The 15,191-nt window shown below is 36.4% G+C and overlaps 1 protein-coding gene across 3 annotated transcripts in view; it reads right to left on the bottom strand.

The window, feature by feature from the left end:
* Nucleotides 1-15,191, bottom strand: part of fynb (FYN proto-oncogene, Src family tyrosine kinase b) — a 71,950-nt gene that overhangs the window by 54,969 nt on the left and 1,790 nt on the right. The gene's annotated exons all lie outside the window — the stretch shown is intronic.

Raw genomic sequence — 15,191 nt, 5'->3', positions numbered from 1 at the left:
GTTTGAAAGTAGGCAAAAAACCATCTTTGTGTTCAACAAGATATCACATCTGTTTAACCTATAACATGAAAGTAAGGTTAATAACATAACTTAGATTACACATTTTTCAGTTTTACTCAAATTAGGGTGATGCAAAAATTAGTACACCCCACAACAAAAACTACAACATCTAGTACTTTGTATGGCCTCCATTTTTAATGACAGCACCAAGTCTTCTAGGCATGGAATGAACACGTTTCTTCAAGAATGACCTCTTTTAGAGTCTGGATGCTGGATGGAGAGTGATGCTCAACTTGTCTCTTCAGAATTCCCCATAGGTGCTCGATTGGGTTCAGATCAGGAGCCACTGAATCACTTTCACCCTGTTCTTCTTCAGAAATTCAACAGTGGCCTTAGATGTGTGTTTAGGATCATTGCCATGTTTGAAAAGTGCACAACGACCAAGGGCATGGAGTGATGGTAGAATCTTCTCTATCAGTATAGAGCAGTACATCTGTGAATTCATGATGCCATCAATGAAAAGCAACTCCCCAACACCAGCAGCACTCATGCAGCCCCACATAAGAACACTGCCACCACCATGTTTCACTGTAGGCACAGTTTTAAAGCCATCAGTTCCAAAAACATTTATCTTGGTCTCATCACTTGGTCTCATCACTTCAGAGTATAGAGTCCCAGTAGTCTTCATCTTTGTCAGCATGGGCCCTGGCAAACTCTAGGTGGGCTTTTTTGTGCCTGGGCTTTAGGAGAGGCTTCTTTCATGGACGGCACCCATGCATGCCATTCCTCTGTATGCCGTTTTTTGTCATGGGAAATAGTCACCCCAGTTTGGCTTTCTACTTCTTTAGATAACTGCAGTGAACTTGCATGCCGATTTTCTTCAACCCTTGTCATCAGAAGACGCTCCTGTCAAGGGTGTTAACTTCCGTGGACGACCTGGACGTCTCTGTGAGATGGTTGCAGTTAAATCTTTTTAAAATTTTTGTACCACTTTTGCTACAGTATTCTGACTGATAAGTAAAGCTTTGCTGATCTTCTTGTAGCCTTCACCTTTCTGGTGTAAAGAAATTATTTTCTTTCTCAGGTCTTGTGACATTTCTCTTCCATGTGGTGCCATTGCTGACAGCATGAAATGGGAAGGGGTTGTAACACCCTTTTATAGTCAACCATTTGCTGGACACCTGTGTAATGAATAATTAGACTCACCTGTGGTTGAAATCTTGTTAAATTAGACATTTGTACTCTAAAATTTAGCTTTGCTCCAGAGACTTTAAGTGGGGTGTACTCATTTTTGCATCAGCCTAATTTGAGTAAAACTAAAAAAAAATCTTCAAATGTTATTTTTCAAAGGGGGTGTAATCAATTACGCTGAGCACTGTTTATATATTATATATATACACACAAAAGAATGTTTTCCATGTCACAATCATGTTCCTCTGTATTACAATACAAAAAATAAACAGGAATAAATATCATTAGTGTTTATTCCTGCCTTGTAAATGTGTTTAAATTCATTATATTTTTAATAAAGGTCTCTTAAAATTTAACAGAGAAGTGATTCATGCCAGCTCTCTTGCAAAAAGTAAATCAAACTGACACACTCGTTTCATGTTTGCTGCATGTTAGTTTAATGAACTACACTTATACAGCATTTACTAATGTTCTTAGTAAGTTCTTGTTAATTTCAACATTTACTAATACATTATTAAAATCTTGTTAACATTAATACACATTAATACACTGTGAACTAACATGAACAAACAATGTACAACTGTATTTTCATTAACTAACGTTAACGAAGATTAGTAAATACAGTAACAAGACGAAAAAGCGAGGGATGTAACCAAGAACCTGTCTGGCCCAACTGAATTCAGACCCAGCAATGACATTAAAACCTGACAGCATGTCCCTCATGTTCACACATCACATTCTTTAAATAAATTCAATGGAAATATGTGTGCTGCCCTAATATCTGTTTAGTCACAAAAAAGATACCAACACAACCTTAAGGTTCAGAGATCTTCAGCCAGACATTGCATGTGTGGAGCAGGCAGAGGAAAATCTTTAATTGAGGGTTCAGTTATATTTTTAGAACAGCTTGGATGTAAAATAAAGGAAGTGCTCACTCTGTACGGCTCACAGAAGGGAAAACCTTTCATTATCTGCCCGTTAGTGAGTATGTGCATTGGAGTCCTGTTTAAGAGAGTCCTGTTTAAGGCATCTAATGTCCTCTGTCATGTAACAAGTATTTTTTTCTTAACTGAATTCTGTAGTCATTTTTAAACCTTTTTTTTTTCTTTTTTTCTCGACTGTGCCCCTACATGTTTGTCTTTACCTGTTTAGGGAGAAAAGTTCTCCTAAACTAAAATGAAAACTACAAGTAATGCAAATAAAAATAAACTGGTACTGGAAAAACTAGACTCAAATACATGACCACAAACCTTTTTTTTTTTTTTTTTTTGCATGGTAAAAAAAATCGGAAACCCTTTAAAACCCAGTTACAAATCCTTCTTAAATCAATCTGTCTGAACAGACAGAAAAATTAAAAAAATCAAAATCACAATTACACTGGTATGTGTCAGGCTGTATGATATTTATTCCCTCCACATGTTCAGTCTTCCTTGCTCTAGGTCTAGTGAATTCCCAGCATGCACTACTCTCTTTTTCTATCCTCGATTTGTCCTTCTCTCCCCAGCTCTATCATCATGTGGGGTTCTCGTGAAGATGCAGTCCTGAGGGTGTTGTGCATTCAGCTGGATGCAAGCATTCACTCACACACAGACTCTTTATATGTCAGAGAGAGGGCAGCTCAGACCATAGGCAACAGGAGAAAGAAAAAACTAATCTCACATTCAAATGAATGTTATTTACTGACTGATAATGGCATGGCAGGATATTCACTGCTGAAGGCACAAAGCTGCACTGTTGCCTGCAAACACATACGCACGCGTATGAATGATCTAAAACACAGCAAAACAATACACAACATGAATTATGCACAAAGAACAGATGTCTTTTGTTTGGGTCTGTACAATATAAACATTCGACGTAGCTGAGCTCAACAGGAATAGAGCATTTTATTAATTCCTGTAACGCATTGAAATTCTTGAACTGAAATTCTTGGTCGAAACTGAAAATTCTGGATCCACTCTGAAACGGTAAATGAAAATGATAATTCTAAATTGGCCTTTGTTTCGAATAATCAATTATATTAGTGTAGCTAAGTTATGCTTGTCAGTGTTGATCAATGTAATATTGACTTAGAACTCACTATTTCAAACAGATATCTTTTTTACACAAACTATAATGATAAAGAAAAAACAGCCAGCAATGTCACCAAACCTCTCAAGATCCAGAAAGGTACTCAAAACATATTTAAAAAAGTTCATGTGAGTATAGTGGTTCTACCTTAATATTATAAAGAAAAACAAAAAAACAAAACAAAATAACTTTTCAACAATATCTAGTGATGGCCGATTTCAAAACACTGCTTCATGAAGCTTTGAAGCTTTCCGAATCTTTTGTTGTTCGGATCACGTATCAAACTGCTGAAATCACGTGACTTTGGCGCTACATACCACTGATTCAAAACAGAAGATTTGTAAAGCTTTGAAGCAGTGTTTTGAAATCAGCCATCACTAGATATTGTTGAAAAATCTTTTTTTTCACCTCACCAAAAGTATTCTCGTCGCTTTATAATATTAAGATAGAACCACTGTAATCACATGAACTGTTTTAAATATATTTTAGTACCTTTATGGATCTTGAAAGGTTCAGTGACATTGCTGGCAATAGAGGCCTCACTGAGCCATCGGATTTCATGAAAAATATCATAATTTGTTTTCGGAAAACGAACGAAGGTCTTACGGGTGTAGAACAACGTGAGGTTGAGTAATAAATTACATCATTTTCATTTTTGGGTGAACTAACCCTTCAAGGTGTGTTTTCTGTTTATATCATCACTAATGCCCCCAATTTTTTTTTTTTTTTTAAATGCATCTTAGGAAAAAAACAAAAGCTTCTTGATTCCTGCACATTCACAACTACCTTCCTAATAACTAACATTATGTAAATAAGAGATTAATTGTGTAGTGTAGTGAACTTCACTGATTTTATCAGGAGTTTTCGCAAAAGTGCAAAACTCAGTCAGTCAGCTTGTGCCAAACTGGAGTGATTGACAGCTTCTGTGATTATAACTTACTTGCTTTCTGTATATAATCCATTCACATTTGGAATATGTTTTTTTCCATGTTGTTAAGTACGCAACGATATTTAAATGCAGTACTGAATCTGAAATTTTACTGATTGACACTGATAACCATGACAACAGAAGGGACAAAAAAAAAAAAAAAAAAAAAAATGGTAACAATTTACAATAAGGTCCATTAGTTAAACCTTAGTTAATGTACATTTGTTACTGATTTACTAATCTTCTTTAATGTTAGTTAATGAAAACAGTTGTTCATTGTTTGTTCATGTTAGTTCGCACTGCATTAACTGATGTTAACAAGATTTTAATAATGTATTAGAAAATGTTGAAATTAACATTAACAAATATTAATAAATACTGTGTAAAGGCAGTTCATTATTAGTTCATGTTAACTAGTTAACTAATGTTATCTAATGAACCTTATTGTGAAGTGTTACCCCTGAAATAGAGAATGTATCTAAAGTGTTGGAGAGTAAATGCAGAGTAAATCCTAATAGGATTGTTATTTATAATGTGTTATTTACTTATAATAATTATAAGTACTATTATTAATTAACTTGATTATTTTTTCACACAGTTAAATAAAATAGTTAAAAAGTTCCAACAGTTTTTGGTACCTAGCTATGATACTAAAAATTGTATTGTTATTGGTACAGTGACAACACTAGCTCCAACACCTTTAAGATCTGTATAGTTGCTGCATAAAGGTGTGGTCATACTGACAGTGATACTGATAGTCAATTGTGTGTACACACATTAAGATGCTTCTCAGCTTTCCACCACATCTGTGGTTTGTACTAAAGAAATTATGTGCACCTTAACTGCAGATGAGCATTCTAACAGGTTCTATACATCATACAAGCAGTTGTTTTTTTTTTGTTTTTTTGTATCGGTGTTAAAAATGAGTGTGAATGCTAAGCGACGAGGGCTAAAATAAACATTTTCTTTCTTTCCCAGACCAAAAGTACCAAAAGAACCAAACAACAAGTGTGAACACACCTTTAGTTTGAAGTGTTAATCCACACATACCCAATTAACGCCTACTATTTAGTCAATGTTTGTACCCAAACACAAACAAGCCATGGTTTAGGTAAAGAGAGCGTTTGATAAGAGAAAAAAATGGCTGTATTTGTGTGATTCAGATTTGGCCCTGGTGACTGTGAGGAAGCAAACTGTTCCAGCTAATTGAATTCCTCTCTAGAAAGTCTGCTCCCCAGACAGCAATCACAATCAGCCACAAACACACCATAATGACAAACCATATCACTAAAGACAGAGGTAAATCTGACTCCTTTTTAATATTTTGAATTTAGTAGGCTAAGCTTCCCACCAAGACATGTGGTATATATTTCACCCCCAGACTGTCTAATTTAATCCAGATACAAGGAACACCCTAAACTGCAATCATATTTGGCCATTAACTCTGTGGACGTGTGTGTAACTAAATGCAGCACAGAAAGAGTTTTAAGTTTTAAAATTTGTTCTCACTCTCAACAAACAAAAATGTTACACCCTGCAAACCTCAACTATCTTTTAAACATAAATTCTGAACAAATTATAAAGTCAAACTCACAAGTAGTCTCATGCAGTCAAATATTACATTAAAGGGTTATTTCACCCAAAAATGAAAATTCTGTCATTAATTACTTAATGACAGACTTGACTTTATTCAATTATATTAAAGGTGCCATCGAACGTTTTTTTACAAGATGTAATATAAGTCTAAGATGTCCCCTGAATGTGTGAAGTTGCAGTTCAAAATATGCCATAGATTTTTTTTACCTCATTAATTTTTTAACTGCCTATTTTGAGGCATAATTAGAAATGCGCAAATATTGGGGGCATATTTATATAAGAAGGAGGAAATAATGGAGTTTGAGACTCACTGTATGTCATTTCCATGTACTGAACTCTTGTTATTCAACTATGCCGAGGTAAATTCAATTTTCAACTCGATGGCACCTTTAATTGAATAAATTTTTATTTTTTTGCACACAATTTATTTTCGCTTTATAAAATTAAAGGGTTAGTTCACCAAAAAATGAAAATTCTGTCATTTATTACTTACCCTCATGCCGTTCCACATCCGTAAGACCTTCGTTAATCTTCGTAACACAAATTAAGATATTTTAGTTGAAATCCGATGGCTCCGTGAGGCCTCCATAGGGAGCAATGACACTTCCTCTCTCAAGCTCAATAAAGGTACTAAAAACAAATTTAAATTGGTTCATGTGAGTACAGTGGTTCAATATTAATATTATAAAGCGTCGAGAATATTTTTGGAGTGCCAAAAAACAAACAAACTAATGACTTATTTAGCGATGGCCGATTTCAAAACATTGCTTCAGGAAGCATCGGGGCACAAATGAATCAGTGTATCGAATCTGCTGTTCGGAGCACCAAAGCTGTTGGCAGTTGGACACGCAAACTGAATCATGATTCAATACACCGATTTGTGCTCCAAATCTTCCTGAAGCAGTGTTTTGAAATCGGCAATCACTAAATAAGTTGTTATTTTGTTTTTTTTGGCACAACAAAAATATTCTATTTGCCTTATAATATTAATATTGAACCACTGTACTCACATGAACCGATTTAAATATGTTTTTAGCACCTTTATGGATCTTGAGAGAGGAAGTGTCATTGCTCCCTATGGAGGCCTCACTGAGCCATTGGATTTCAACTGTTTAATTTGTGTTCCGAAGATTAAAGAAGGTCTTACGGGTGTGGAACGGCATGAGGGTAAGTAATAAATGACAGAATTTTCATTTTTGGGTGAACTAACCCTTTAAGGTTGAACCACTGTAGTCACACTGACTATTTTAACGATGTCTTTACTACCTTTCTGGACCTTGAAAGTGGTAATTGAGTTGCTGTCTATGGGGGGTCAGAAAGCTCTTGGAATTCATTAAAAATATCTTCATTTGTGTTCTGAATATGAACGAAGGCTTTACAGCTGTGGAACAACATGAGGGTGCATAATTAATTACAGTACATTTATTTCTGGGTGAACTAACCCTTTAACAAATTATTATTTAAGGATGGCATGAAAGTATTTTTCTGGAAAAGTCATGTTTTCTTATTTCTTGTAAACACTGTTGTTTGATTAATGACACAATAGACATAATAGTAATACTATACTATAATATAATATAATATATATAGACATAATAGTTTACAAAAAAAAAATTTTCCTCCACTTGTTTATGTTAATTGAGGACAAACTGGCTGTTGATTTGATCATTTCATTTGAACATGCGATGCTACTGAAATAGACTGGAGTAAATTTCACAGGAAATTTCCCAGAATAGAAACATATGTGGCCGAATAGTATTTTTACACAGAGCTACGGAACTTCTTCTGAAAATGAGGTCATGAGGAACTTGTTTAATGAAACACCATGACATTAAGGCCCAAAATATACACACTGTCACCATGGAATTATAAGGTTCTATCTGACATTTTTGTCGCTTAATATGCCCAGGCCAAACATTTCGCGTTCACATTTGCATACTTGTGTAAAGTATGTTTCTGGCCTAAGGCAACAAAGTGGCCAATTGTTAAGTGTCTCTATGGATTGGCTGATGGTCTCTCTCAAAGAACAGGCATACGCTCCCTACGCAAGGGCAGAGCAGTGCACCGTGGGCCGTGGTGATATGTGATGACCTCAGCAGAGGCCAGGAGTGGGGCAGCTGAGACGAATTAATCTGACCCACTCTAGACTTTCCACTGGTCAACCGCACAGACTGAAAGAACAGCTGGATCAAAAGATAAATACCTCTAATATCCATTTTATCCTAAAAATCCTAAGAATCTTCAAGATAAAAATAAAAAGTACAACAACAATAAAGTAAATACCAGAACATGTGGGTGAGTAAATCATGACAAAATTTGCCACAAGTTTAATTTTTTTGGGTGGTGAAGTTATTGCTTTAAGCACTGCTGAATGGGCTTTCTGTTTGCATTTCTGTATTTATAATTGGGTGACACTTTCCTTAAACACATTTGGTGAAGGTAAAGTGAAATATTTTGATGTTAAAATACCTTCTCCTTTCCCAATTTAATATGCAAGGACAACTATAATAAATCATTTGTATGATGATTTCCCTTAGAAGTGTAAACACTTAGGCTCTAAACACTGCAACACTGGTTCAACCAATGGCATGACTTTGGGGTGGGACTACTACTATTTTTGCTATTCATGGTTGTGTTTCCCTAAAGCTTTAAGCTGCAATCACACAAGACTTTAAGCATGCAAAATTTCTTCAGACACTGCAATGGTCGTGATATGATGACACACTCTGCAGCGTCTTTTGAATTCAACATATAACAATCTTCTACTGGTCACACATCTTTACGTGATGCGAATTCGCAGCTCAGAGTTCGCCAGACTTGAACTTTGGAATGCAGCGAAATGCGTGAACTTGCGTTTGTGGTCTGACGCATTCGCATGCGTATGAATGGAAGTCAATGGAATGGAAGTCAAAGTGTAGTGTGACTGCCTCTTTAGCCAACTATATCATTACCAACATAGTTCAATGATTCTTTGTGCCCTAAATTCATAGCTTCAATCATTCGCAAACAGCATAGCAAAGTTGTGTGGTTGGAACTACAGCTCTCAGCCTGTGATAATAAGCATGGTTTCTTGTTAGTATGACATGTGGACTTAAATAGACCATGTTCTTAAGCAAAATAAGCAAGCCAGGGCTCCACATTAACATTTGAGAACATTTGTGATAATAATATTGTCATGTCTGCAAATGCACATAGTTTCATGTTTACATGTTTCTACCACGGTTACAGTTAGCGTTTCTACTGTAGAACACCTCTCATTTTGCAGAGCTGTTAGTGGTCATGTGATCGAGACCGGTCTGCAAGTATACGCACTCACTCTAAAGCTTGTGCTGAGCTGTCTTTTGGACAGAGCTGACAAATGATGTTGCACACTTCAAACAAGCAGCGCTGTTTCTTTCTGCTTGTGGCGCGTTTACCATTTAATGTTTGCATACGCAACAGAAATGGCAGCGCTTATCACGTAGGCAAATTGGTAGTGACACCAGTGCGACCTCTAACAAAGTTTGGTCGCATCGGCAGGAAAAAAGGTGGCAAAATGTGACCATTTAGTTGCACTCGGGATAATCAATCAATTTTGGACCATTCAAGTGCAAGAAGACACACACAGAGGCGCACAGACAGCAAGCAAACCCTGTTCGTTTATGCGCCTATTTGTGCTTGAACGGACAAATACATGCAAAATTATGTCAAAATGCCCATCTCGAAGAGCATCCTCGTAAACACAGTCGCTTATTGCTTACTTGAACGTAAACCATTGAAAAAGAAAACCGATTTGTATCATTATATCGGATCTGTGCATTCAGTCTTAAAGTGACAGCAGCCTAATATTCCTGCTGAAAAATCTGAAAAACATAAAGCATTTATTCTATTGTATTTATCTATGCTTGTAATCCGTTTATTATTTCCTATGCAGATGCACTCCCCTACAAAATCACCCCAGTCATTCTAGAATGATTAATTCTTTCCAAATAGAGCTAATCTAGTCATCTGGTTCATATCACTGAAAAACAAAATATTGCAATAATATATATATTATATAATATTGCAGCCCTATTATTTACAGCAATAATCTGACATTAATTCAACCTTGAACTGACTGATTAGTGATTAGATTGATTAGACTGACAAGTGTGGCATCAATAATGACAGTTCTAGATTGTTGAACCAACATGGTACGAACAATCAATGTGAGACAAACTCCAAAACTCCAAAGTCTCCAAAGATGCATCATACTTTGGTAATTAAGCAGCAAGTTACATTGTTGAATGGGAAACAGATGTCTGTTTGGTGGCACTAGTGGTACAAAAATTACATAATCTACACATCTCATCGGTTCTACTATTGATTTTTCAAGCAGAAATCAGTAAAGTGTGTTTCTATATCTCAATAGCAAACACACACACTGCTGTCTTTGTTCTGCTCTGTTCCTCAACATGTGACATTTTGCCTGCAGTATTAGAATAAAGTCTCTGACATTTACCTTACACAGTTTGGAATACAGACTCTAGAACATTTATAGACTGCTGCTGCAGGAAGGGCAGTTAAGGCAATGTCTGATGGCATAAGCACGCCTCTATGAGATGAGCCCCATAAGTCTGCTCAGAGAACACATCTGACAGAGGGTGAGCAAAACAGGATGACATGACACTACCTAGAAAAAAAACCAAGATATTTTCACTTCAACAAATGCTCCAGCTTAAAGGTACAGCCTAGTTAGAAGAGCAAGTGGAATAAAACACCAGAATGTTCAGAACGGTCATCTGTGTTTCCACGGTTACCTTTCCAGGGTTCTGCATGCTGATGTTGTGAACAGCTGCTTCATTCAGCTGCTTCCTTTGTGAACACTAAGTAAGTCATGCACATTATAGATATGGTTTCTCCTTTGTGCTAAGCATTTACACAATTTATTTCAACATGCACATCAAGGAGCATTTGGTTAATGCCTTTTTTTTTTTTTTTTGAAGCATTTCAAAATGGAGCAAAAATGTACATGTGAGTTGCAAACTGCTTTTGTGGTTAAGGAGAACATGACAATGTCCTGGAAGTGGTTTCATGCAGTGTTTCGACAATTCCACCAGTAAATACCAAAACAATGTTTTGTCAATGACAGAAATGGTGCATGAGTGCTTCCAAATTTATCTGTTTTTAAGGGGCAGCTCCATTAAAGTTAAACTTCACATATTTTCAACCCGCTTTGTATTGTTACAATGCCTGTAAGTATAAGTAAATGAACAATATTTACTCATTCTCCGTGGTACCTGGACTGAGAATTCACATTTATTTGTCAGCAAAAGTCCACTGGATGACATGTTTTGGACTTTAAAGGGATCATGAGCTGAGAAAACAAATTTTCAAAAATCAACAACTAATTCACCATTTCAACTTTGGCAACTTTCAGTTGAGCATTATTTTTTTATGTGGTACATTTCACTGTGGGGTTTTTTGGTAAATTTGGAGCAGGCTTTGGATGGGCGGTTCTGACCATTTGGCCTAAAACACTGTTCGTGGTCATCCAGTCTGAAATGTTGATGTAACAAGGTTAGTAGATCAGGGAAGGAGGAATCAGGAACCGGCGAACATTCAAACAGACTTTAATATATATCAAAATAGACAAACAACAAAACGAAACTAAGCTAATCTAAAAAGCTAATCTTTATGTAAAAACAAAAGTCCAGGCCTGGTCCTCTCTTGTCCTTCAATGTTGTCGCTCCGCCCTTTATGCTTCCGGAGCTCCTCCGTGAGAAATACGAGTCCGGTGCAGTCAACAGGTGACGCTCCTTAGCAATCACACATGTAGGGTTTTTCCAGATTTTCCATCATGGCATTCTCTCTGTAGCTATTCAAAACTCTTGGCAGCCTTTAGCCACTGCCTACAACTTGCTGGATCCTTCTGGAAACCAAAAGTAACTCTCTGCCGCTAAACATTTACTCTTTAAATTCTTGCACCCAGGACAATACAAGTTGACACCATATTGACTAAAATTTTGCCAAGAAGTGCTTCCTAGCAGTTTTCGACTGTGGTAAGCGTATTCATAGCAGAGTGGTGGGAGTGGCCTTGGAAGGCAACATACCCAGTGCAATATGGGTGTTGAAGTTCTCCTACCTATTTGTCAAAAGGGAAGACAACATCCTTTTTTTCTCTGTTTTCTGAAGTAAGGGAGCCCTGACTTAAAAAAAAAAAAAAAAAAAAAAACTTAAACTTTCTACTGTATAGGCAGCCAAGTTTTATTGAAAAACCCCTTTGCCAGTACCCCCCCTTTCAGGCTTGCCAGTAAACAGCCACTGATTGGTTAACATCATTGTATAGGAAACAGTATCAATGCCCCTCTACACTGTTTTGATAACTTTATCCATATAAAACATTTATGGTTACGATGTTGCTGTGTTTCCAATTTAGTTAGTTGTTTTATCTTTTAACAAACCTTTCTTCACAAACTCGTTAACAAAACAATCTGTAGTAAAATGCTTTGAACAAACATAATCGCATTAAAAATAAACCATTCACTTGTTTCTGACACTGGGATCCTTATGAAATCTGTACAGAAACGCAATTGAGCCGTTTAAACTGTGAACAAAGTGAACGTTCATTTACTCTTCCATTTGTCCTGTTGTCGACACACTCATGTGCGTGGATATGTCAGAACAATGCTCACATCCAGTATAAGCACTGAATACCTGAATACCATTCGTCGATGTCTTGCTTTGGAGGCAGTCATATGCAGATGTATTTGCCTGTGCTGTGTGATGTCACAAAACCCACAATATCCAAATGAACTGTTTTTGGAGCTTGGCTAAAGGAATGCTTTGTTTATATTGAGAAGGGCATTTTAAGCTACAGTATGAAACTTGAAGGATGTTTTACTGGAACAAAGACCTCTTATATGACAAAAGATCAAGGAAAATTTGATTTCTCATGTCATGACCCCTTTAAGTAATTCCTACTTACTAACTACTTCTCCAGAGAGAGGCAGAGAAAGACATTATGTGTGTGATTTCCACCAACCCTGAAATAGATGCCACACATCCCACTAAGCCTACTTAATTTTTCCAGATGGAACAGTTAGTGTGTACGATTTGTAGGAGGGTTACAGTGTGTCGCTGTGTGAAGGTTCATGAGTGCATCCAGTTCTAATACTGATGGAAAAGAATAAATCAAACAAAGCAAGAATCAAGACTACATGTGCCTGGCAGACACACAGACAGCCAACCAATTACTGTAGGCTTCCTATAGACAACATTCTTGGGGATCATGCACCACAAAAATTCTGTCAAGGTAGGCAGCTCATTATGTGTTGTGACAGATCCAGAACATTCAAATAGAAACAATTCACAGTTGCTTTATCATAAAAAGAATTTTTCACCCAAAAACAATTCTGTTGTTCCAAACACTTTTTCCCCTGTTCTTTTCTTTCTTTCTTTTTTTAGTGGAACACAAAAGTAGAAATTTTGCAAACACCAGATTTGAAAATTTGCACTCGCAAATTAAATTTGAGAACTATGGTGGATGCTTTTTATTAAAATGATGACCTAAGAATGTTTCTCATACAAATCTGTCATATGGATTCACAAGACTTGAAATACATACACATGATGCTCAAAAATATTGTCTAGACATGTTGAAATGAAAAAAACTGCTTAAAGAAAAACACTGCTTTCAGCACCCTATATAGTGTTGATGTATTTCCAATTGAAACTGGAAATAATTTTGAGGCTCCAAGGTGAGTCAAATGGCATTTACAGCTCAGGTGATTAGCTCAAAAGTTTATCCAAAGTGACCATGAGCAAAAACGGCAGAACTGAAATTGCATACTGAGTAATGGCCATAGAATTGAATGAGAATTCGAGCAGGGGATGTTAGGGAGGGACAGTCTAGAGAGCATTTAACTGGACATAAATTTGAATACACCCATTAATGCAAAATTAATCATCAATAATTTTGCTTATAGCATATACACACATGGTTGGACTTTAGGCTTTACTGGGCTGCAGCCTATGGGCCCCGCCTTTACCCGTTTACGTTCGTTAGATTTGTTCAGTTATATTCCATTGCCAGTCAGAAATTATTAGCCACATTTCCACTGTCAAGTCAATGCGAGCGAGGGCTATAAACGGGCCAGCCGGGGCTAACAGCCTCCGACTGCGCACTGCGAGGCTATAATCAAATGGCATAAACTGGTATCATTATTTCACATAGAAGGAGGACACAAGTATTGAAACTCATTTGCTCCAATTTATTTGTGATCACATGGCAGTTTAAACAGCTCTACTAAGGCTTTTAGCCCAAACAAGCACACATTTTAAAAGATATTGATCAATTCACATATGTCCATGCCTTATTTTTTTTTACAGAGAATGATCATTTCTATTAGTTTTCCACTAAATTATGCGATCTGAAGAGTTCGGAGCACTCTCTCCCATCTCACTGCCATCAACACTATAGAGGGGCAGGAATGTCATCAAAATGATAAAAAATACCCATTTAAAGAGTTCCTGTTTTTTATATTAATAACATAAGCATATGATATAGGAGTTATCACACAAGCAAGAGTGCTGTTTTTACGAACATCTGTATGATCGCAAATCTGACAGTTTTTATACAACAGTTCAATAAACAACAAATTTTATAGACGCAACACATTTTGTTTTTGCAGAATCGCTGCATCTCCAAGCAACACAGTGTTTTGTTCCTCAAAGAATCTGCATATTTGAATGAATTGGTTGATTGAAGGATTCAACTCACTCATTAAGACATCACTTACTTGCGGTTTTAGTTTCATTTAAAAAGTAGCCTATTTTTTTCATTTTTTTCAATCACTCAATATTTCTACAATAAAAATGTTATATTTAAAACATTAATCTCTTAACATAATTAATGCAATTATAATTGCTGTTTAAAGCCATTCATGTCACGTCTGAGCTGCATTTAAAGGGATAGTTTACCCAAAAATGAAAATTTGATGTTAATTAAGGCTTTTTATGTTGATATTTATCTGCTTTTCCAGGGCATCCAAGATATAGGTGACTTTGTTTCTTCAGTAGAACACAAATGATGATTTTTGAAATGAATCTGTCAGTCGTATAATGCATGGCAATGGTAACAAAATCTATGTGATTTTCCACGTATTCCCAACTTCTGAGCCTGCTCGCCTGAAGTTAAGGTTGATTGCTCTTCGGCTGGATATCAACACACCCATTGACGTACTAAAGTTGTTGAGGGTCTGTAGCGATCATTTTTCCCCTGGTGATTTTACATACCCAGGAGAGGAGCACGTACGACTTAAACCATCAGCTGTGTCTATGGTTTTTCCACATCCAACTGAGGTATGTGAACAACACCTTTGTATGTGTCCTTTTTATTTGTAAAGCTGCCCTTACGAAAAGTAACAAAATAAAATGTTTTGATGTA

The sequence above is a fragment of the Chanodichthys erythropterus genome, chromosome 4 (assembly GCF_024489055.1).
Source record: "Chanodichthys erythropterus isolate Z2021 chromosome 4, ASM2448905v1, whole genome shotgun sequence".
Classification (NCBI taxonomy): Eukaryota; Metazoa; Chordata; class Actinopteri; order Cypriniformes; family Xenocyprididae; genus Chanodichthys; species Chanodichthys erythropterus.
This window is presented reverse-complemented; position numbering and strand designations above follow the sequence as displayed.